The following is an 8,702-nucleotide window of genomic DNA, read 5'->3' on the forward strand; positions in this document are numbered from 1 at the left end:
GGTGCTGGCTAACCAAGAGTAAACTGTATAAAAATAAGTAAAGACGGTCGCTCACTCTATATATGCTCCCAACAATTTAATGGAAAAACCTAATAACCGAAATGTTGGCTTTATTTATTTATTTTTTAATCTCACTATTACCAGAGTTAGGTGATTCCTTACTCATATAAAATGACAGCATCCTGTCACTTAACCACTGAAACCACAAGCAAAACTCTACAATTACAGAATAGACCATTGTTCTGCTCCCACCCTCAGTGAACCAGTCTGAGATATTGAAGTATTGGCTGAATGGAGGTCTCATCTTGTCAGAGTGAAAACAAGCAGACAGATCTTTAATTAAAGGTGAGCGGTAATAGTATTCTGGATTTAAATGTTTTAGCTGAATTTGGTGGCTATGGGAGACTGGGGGGATGGATAGTGGTGTAGAAAAGAAGGGGTGGGGTGTACCTTGGAAGTCTCCCCTCCTCCTCACACTCTCTCCTGGCAGATTCCAGTGTAAAGTTAATTGGACAGGGAGAAAGGGCTGAGGAGGGAAGTGTTCGGGCCCATTAGCAATCCCCCCGTGGAAGCTTGAGCCGAGAGGATCACAGACTCACAAATAGGAGGATTAAAATAATCAATAGGTTTCACTCTCTTTTCTCCAGCACCCCCCCCCCCCCCCACACACACACACACACACACACACACACACACAGTCTAGGGAAGGCCCACACACAAACCAGCAACACAAACAGAAATAAATACATTCTGTCTGGTCACATGCACACACCTATACACTCAAGACAGACAGAAATGTCAACTTTCAATTACTCACGTTGCCACATATAAACACTATATTGTATGAAGCATACACACAACAGTAATGATTGCCCCCACACACAAGCACCCACACACTGAACACGCATGCAAGCACGCACACACTCATACACCTATCCCAGTGCTAATGAGGGGTATCCCTTTGACTGACAGAGATGGAGAATAGGAGCAGAAAGGTCAGAGAGATGATAGTCTTTGGCAAGGCCCGGTTCACCAAACAGCTGTGTGTCTATCTTTGGCACACCGTGAAATTTATGTTTCTAGTATATTTTATTGATCTTTTATATATTTTCTGTTCATTTATGCATCCTGTCAACAGGACCTGAAAAACTGCAATATTCTATGTTTCGCGGCTGAACGAGGACATGGATAATATATGTCTTGCTGGTTTTCTATGTATCATCAAGACCAGATGGCAGACTCGGGTCAGACGATTGGAGGAGGGGTGTGTCTCTTTGTTAACATCAGCTGGTGCGCAATGTCTAATGTTAAGGAAGTCTAGAGGCTATGCTCGACTGAGTTAGAATACCTCGTCATAAGCTGCAGACCACACTATTTACCAAGAGAGTTTTCATCACAAAAATATCATAGCTGTCTATTTACCACCACAAACCAATTCTGGGACTAAGAACACACTCAAAGAGAAGTAAAGGGCTATAAGCAAACAAGAAATGTACATCCAGAGACGTCTTTTCTCGTGGCCTGTGATTTTAATGGAGGGAAACTGAAATCCATTTTACCTCATTTTTACCAGCATGTTACTTGTACAACTTGAGGCGACAAAACTCTACATTACTTTAATCCACACACAGAAACGCATACAAGACCCTCCCTCGCCCTCCCTTAAACTCAAACAGGAAGTACCAGTGACGTGACCAATATGGAGGTGGTCCGATGTACTGTACCAGATGCTACGCTACAGGACTGTTTTGCTAGCACAGATTGGAATATGTTCCCGGATTCATCCAATAACATTGAGAAGTTTACCACATCAGTCACCGGCTTCATTAATAAGTGCATTAACGACATCGTCCCCACAGTGACCGTACATACCCCAACCAGAAGCCATGGATTACAGGCAACATCCGCACTGAGCTGCTGCTTTCAAGAAGCGGGACACTAATCCAGATGCTTATAAGAAATCCTGCTACGACGAGCCATCAAGCACCTATACAGGATTAAGATAGAATCCTACTTTGCCGGCTCTGACGCTCGACGAATGTGGCAGGGCTTGCAAACTATCACGGATTACAAAGGAAAATCCAGCCGTGAGCTTGCCAGTGACGTGAGCCTATCAGATGAGCTAAATGCCTTTTATGCTTGATTCAAGGCAAGAAATATTAAACCATGCATGAGAGACCAGCTGTTCCGGGTGACTGTGTGATCTTGCTCGTCGTAGCCGATGTGATTAATACCTTTAAACAGGTTTAACATTTGTAAACCCGCGGAGCCAGAAGGAATATCAGGACGCGTACTCAAAGCATGCACTGACCAGCTGGCAAGTGTCTCACTGACAACTTCAACCTATCCCCAAGAACGCCAAGGTAACCTGCCTAAATTACTATCGCCGCATAGCACATCCACAGCCATGAAAGGCTTGGTAAGACTGGTCGTTGCTCACATCAACACCATCATCCCAGACACACTGGACCCACTCCAAATCGCATCTCGCTCCAACAGATCCACAGATGACGCAACCTCTATTGCACTCCACACTGCCCTCACCCACCTGGACAAAAGGAATGCCTATGTAAGAATGCTGTTCATTGACTACAGCTCAACATTCAACACTATAGTCCACTCCAATCTCATCACCAAGCTCAAGACCCTGGGACTGAACACCTCTTTCTACAACTGGATCCTGGACTTCTTGATGGGCCGCCCCCAGGCAGTGAGGGTACCTAACAACACATCCGCCACATTGACCATCAACACGGGGGCCTCTCAGGGGTGTGTGCTTAGTCACCTCCTATACTCCCTGCTCACCCACGACTGCATGACCATGCACGACTCCAACACCATCAAGTTTGCTGATCACCGATGATGAGACAGCTGACAGGGAGGAGATCAGAGACCTGGCAGTGTGGTGCCAGGACAACAACCTCTCCCTCAGGGTCAGCAAGACGAAGGAGCTGATCGTGGACTACAGGAAATGGAGGGGCGAGCACGCACTCCTCCACATTGACAGGGCTATAGTGGAGCGGAACGAGTGCGTCAAGTTCCTCGGTGTCCACATCACTAAGGTCCACAGACACCCACACAGTTGTGAAGAGGGCACAACAGCACCTCTTCCCCCTCCAGAGGCGGAAAAGATTTGGCATAGGCCCTCAGATCCTCACATACAGCTGCACCATTAAGATCATCTTGACTGGCTGCATCACCGCTTGGTACGGCAACTGCAAGGCACCTGACCGCAAGGCGCTACAGAGGGTGGTGAGCACGGCCCAGTACATCACTGGGACCGAGCTCCCTGCCATCCTGGACCTCTATACCAGGCGGTGTCAGAAGAAGGCCCAAAAATGTTCAAAGTCTCCAGCAACCCTAGACATAGACTATTCTCTCTGCTACTAGCTACTGCTAGTTGGTTTTGCTATTAAACTGCTCCGGCTATTATCAAGTTCTGCTCTCCTGCGTCTGACTTCCCTGCCACCGGTTATGCACCCCTTACAGCCTGGTCACAGTCAGCTGATGTGTTTTGCACTGAAGTCCACAAGCGAAGGGAAAAGGTAAGAGGAGAGCGTGTAAATGCGATAATTAATTGTATGCCGCATTCAAGTGCTAGTCGGAACAAGGAAACTCTGAAATGTCTGACTTGCTAACTGGTTGAATGCAGCACGTGTATAACTACAACCAGTTAGCAAGTCAGACATTTTTGAGTTTCCTAGTTCCGACTAGCACGAGATCGCAACAATACAACGAGCAAAGTGATCATTCTGTTTGTATCTGGCTGCTATGAAAGTGAACTGTGTTTGCATGTGATCAGGGGTGTATTCAATTCTGTTGAAAAACATTTCTTAATTCTCTAGAGTCTAAGACATTGACAGGTGGTGTTGGGTTATAAGCTGGCACATGGAATTGTTTTAAGATGGTCATACCAAAGGTCATTTAGCTATTTGATTTTGAATTTTAGGACCCCTTTAGCTATCATAAAATATATGTACAAAAAGTATTTGATAATATATAGAATTTGGCATTTATTACCAAATCCCATAGAAACCCATTGAATAACACATTCCTAAATGGCAAAAAAGACAGTCAAAAATGAAATCATAAGGAATATGTTTTTTAAGTGTCTGTCCTATATCTAGGAGATATAAGAAAGCTCAAGAAATATATACTGTATATTTGTACACATATTTAACCCCTTATTTTTGTTGACACAAAACTACCTCCATACTTCCATTCATTTGAATGCGTTAAGTTTAGACGACTCCCGTCTTGTTCATGAGAGTCTCATCTTTCCATAGAGTGGTCACATTAGTTTGTAGGCTAAACCGTACAGCCGTTTTCATGAGAAAACAGATTTTCGGGATGTCTCATGGTCTGACAACCACCTCTGTAGCTCGGCCACCTTCCACTACAGATGCGGAAAGCCGCCATAGGCGGATGCAATAGATTGAGACGCAGCCCATGCAAAAAACATGGGATATCGGTAGCTTAAACTGGCAGATTTTGATGGGGATTTTTAAATTATTTTACTTAGATTGACACACCCATGCGTCAATAGACTCTAGGGGGAAGCAACAGGATTTAAATGGGGATAAACATACCTGAATTTGTCCAATAGAAACTGTTGGACTGATGATTACACCCTAAATCAGCTGGATGCAGGCAAGAGTGTGCAAGGCGGTGTTGAATGTGTCACTCACTGTCTGTCACCTTGTCTGTCATCTGTCACCTTGATTACCACAATGTGTCTCTCGACCTGACCTACAGTACCAGTCAAAAGTTTGGACAAACCTACTCATTTCAGGGGTTTTCTTAATTTGTACTATTTTCTACATTGTAGAATAATAGTGAAGACATCAAAACTATGAAATAACACATATGGAATCATGTAGTAACCAAAAAAGTGTTAAACAAATCAAAATGTATTTTATATTTGAGAATCTTCACACCAGCCACCCTTCACCTTGATGACAGCTTTGCACACTCTTGGCATTCTCTCAACCAGTTTCATGGGGTAGTCGCCTGGAATGCATTTCAATGAACCTCTTGACGCTAGGGGTCAGACGCTAGGGGTCAAATAACGTTCCCAAGGTAAACAGACTATTTCTCAGGTCCAGATCGTAGAATATGCATATCATTTACAGATTAGGATAGAAAACACTCCAAAGTTTCCAAAACTGTCAAAATATTGTCTGTGAGTATAACAAAACTGATTCTGCAGGCGAAAACCTGAGGAAATCTAACCCGGAAGTGATTTTTTATTTTTTTTTATCTGTGTTTCCTTGCCCGTCTTTCTTCCATTTAAAGGGGTATCAACCAGATTCCTTTTCCAATGGCTTCCTCAGGCTGTGACCAGGCTTTAGACATAGTTTCTGGCTTTTATTTAGAAAAATGAGCGAGATTTTTCAAAAGTAGTCAGGTGTCCATTGATTAGTTCCTGCGTGCGAGAGGGGTAGCTCTCCATTTTCTTTCTCTCTTTTATTGAATAGGTTACGGTCCGGTTGAAATATTATCGATTATGTTTGTTAAAAACAACCTGAGGATTGATTATAAAAAACATTTGACATGTTTCTACGAACATTACGGATACTTTTTGGAATTTTCGTCGAACGGAACGAGGCTTTGGTTTTCTGAACATAACGCGCAACCCAAATGGCGTTTTTTTGTTATAAAAGTAATATTTATCGAACAAAAATAACATTTATTGTGTAACTGGGAGTCTCGTGAGTGCAAACATCCAAGGATTATCAAAGGTAATCGATTAATTTTATTGCTTTTCTGACTTTCGTGACCATGCTAATTTGGGGCTAGCTGTTCTAGCATTGATTGATACACTCACAAAAGCTTGGATTGCTTTCGCTGCAAAGCATATTTTCAAAATCTGACACGATAGGTGGATTAACAACAAGCTAAGCTGTGTTTTGGTATATTTCACTTGAGATTGCATGATTATAAATATTTTTTGTAATATTTTGCGCCCTGTAATTCAGCGGTTGTTTAGGAAAATGATCCCGCTAAAGGGATCCGTAGCGCAGAGAAGTTAACAGGCGTGCCTTGTTAAAAATGTATTTGTGGAATTTCTTTCCTTCTTAATGTGTTTGAGCCAATCAGTTGTGTTGTGACAAGGTAGGGGTGGTATACAGAAGATAGCCCTATTTGGTAAAAGACCAAGTCCATATTATGGCAAGAACAGCTCAAATAAGCAAGGAGAAACGACAGTCCATCATTACTTTATCCTTTTAAGGATCCAACCCTTTTTTTTAGTTTTCGCCTAAAATGACATACCCAAATCCAACTGCCTGTAGCTCAGGACCTGAAGCAAGGATATGCATATTCTTGATACCATTTGAAAGGAAACATTTTGAAGTTTGTGGAAATGTGAAATGAATGTAGGAGAATATAATACATTAGATCTGGTAAAAGATAATACAAAGAAGATAACATGAGTTATTTTTTAATTTTTTTGCCATCTTTGAAATGCAAGAGAAAGGCAATAACGTACTATTCCAGCCCAGACGCAATTTTGATGTTGGCCACTAGATGGCAGCAGTGTATGTGCAAAGTTTTAGACTGATCCAATGAACCATTGCATATCTGTTCAAAATGTTCTATCAAGACTGTCCAAATGTGCCTAATTGGTTTATTAATACATGTTCAAGTTCATAATTGTGCACTCTCCTCAAACCATAGTGTAACAGATGTTTTATGTACTCTCCATGCGTTGTGTTTTCTCATAATAAATCACTTCGGCCAGTGGTCCCAGTTGAGCATAATTTATTTCTGTTGTTAAATGGGAAACAGCACGTTAGTTGTGCAGGGCTTAACAGTATTGATGGCTGTCGATGGAAAAATCCCTTGCATCACATTTTCCTACTGGGCGAACAAAATACAAAAATACAATACAAAATATAACATGTGTAAATACCTGTTGTTAAATGGGAAACAGCACGTTAATTGTGCAGGGCTTAACAGTATTGATGGCTGTCGATGGCAAAATCTGTAGCATGAAGACAACTGTGTTAGCCGTGGCTTATGTGACCATGACATCGGTGTATGCTAGCTAACACACTTATTTACAGCAATCATATGCCAAAGCACATCCCAGAAAGCCCCTCAATCCCTAACAGGTGCCATATACCCACACATGTTTAAAATCAGTAACGTACAGCAAACTTGTACACGTTGTAAAATAGAAAATAGAAAACAGTATTCAGAACGTGACCTACCCCTTGCATCACATTTTCCTACTGGGAAGACCTGACGTTCGCGATCTCCCCCTATCTGCAAGCGGGGCCAATCACAACACCCCTTATTGTCATCAGAGTTGAACTAACCAATAAGAATGCTTGAACATCAAATACACATTTCTTTAGAGGCAAGTGGAAACATAACCAACCCTGTTACATTAGCATGGCATTATTTCACTGTAATAGCTACTGTAAATTGGACAGTGCAGTTAGATTAACAATAATTTAAGCTTTCTGCCCATATCAGACATGTTGGTGAATTGTTTTTGTTACTTACAACCTCATGCTAATCACATTAGCCTACATTAGCTCAACCGTTGCGCAGGAGGGACACCGATCCAGTAGAGAGACATGAAGATCAGTCAGTTTGGAACATGTCAAGAACTTTGAAAGTTTCTTCAAGTGCAGTCGCAAAAACCATCAAGCACTATGATGAAACTGGCTCTCATGAGGACCGCCACAGGAAAGGAAGACCCAGAGTTACCTCTGCTGCAGAGGATAAATTCATTAGAATTACCAGCCTCAGATTGCAGCCCAAATAAATGCTTCACAGAGTTCAAGTAACAGACACATCTCAACATCAACTGTTCAGAGGAGACTGTGTGAATTAGGCCTTCATGGTCGAATTGCTGTAAAGAAACCACTACTGAAGGACACCAATACTAAGAAGAGACTTGCTTGGGCCAAGAAACACAAGCAAAGGATATTAGACCGGTGGAAATCTGTCCTTTGGTCTGAGTCCAAATTTGACATTTTTGGTTCCAACTGCCGTGTCTTTCTGAGACGCAGAGTAGGTGAACGGATTATCTCCGCATTTGTGGTTCCCAACGTGAAGCATGGAGGAGGACGTGTGATGGTGTGGGGGTTCTTTGCTGGTGACACTGTGAGTGATTTATTTAGAATTCAAGGCACACTAACCAGCATGGCTACACAGCATTCTGCAGCTATGCACCATCCCATCTGGTTTGCGCTTAGTGGGACTATCATTTGTTTTTCAACAGGACAATGACCCAAACACACCTCCAGGCTGTGTAAGGGCTATTTGACCAAGGAGAGAGATGGAGTGCTGCATCAGATGACCTAGCCTCCACAATCACCCGACCTCAATCCAATTGAGATGATTTGGGATGAGTTGGACTGCAGAGTGAAGGAAAAGCAGCCAACAAGTGCTCAGCAAATGTGTGAAATCTTTCAAGATTGTTGGAAAAGTATTCCGAGCTGGTTGAGAGAATGCCAAGAGTGTGCAAGGTTGTCATCAAGGTAAAGGGTGGCTACTTTGAAAAATCTCAAATCTATTTTAATTTGTTTAACACTTTTTTGGTTACTACATTTTCTCATATGTGTTATTTCATAGTTTTGATGTCTTCACAATGTTGAAACTAGTACAAATAAAGAAAAACCCTTGAATGAGTAGATGTGTCCAAACTTTTGACTGGTACTGTATATATATATATATATATATATACA

The sequence above is a fragment of the Salvelinus namaycush genome, chromosome 2 (assembly GCF_016432855.1).
Source record: "Salvelinus namaycush isolate Seneca chromosome 2, SaNama_1.0, whole genome shotgun sequence".
NCBI classification, from domain to species: Eukaryota; Metazoa; Chordata; class Actinopteri; order Salmoniformes; family Salmonidae; genus Salvelinus; species Salvelinus namaycush.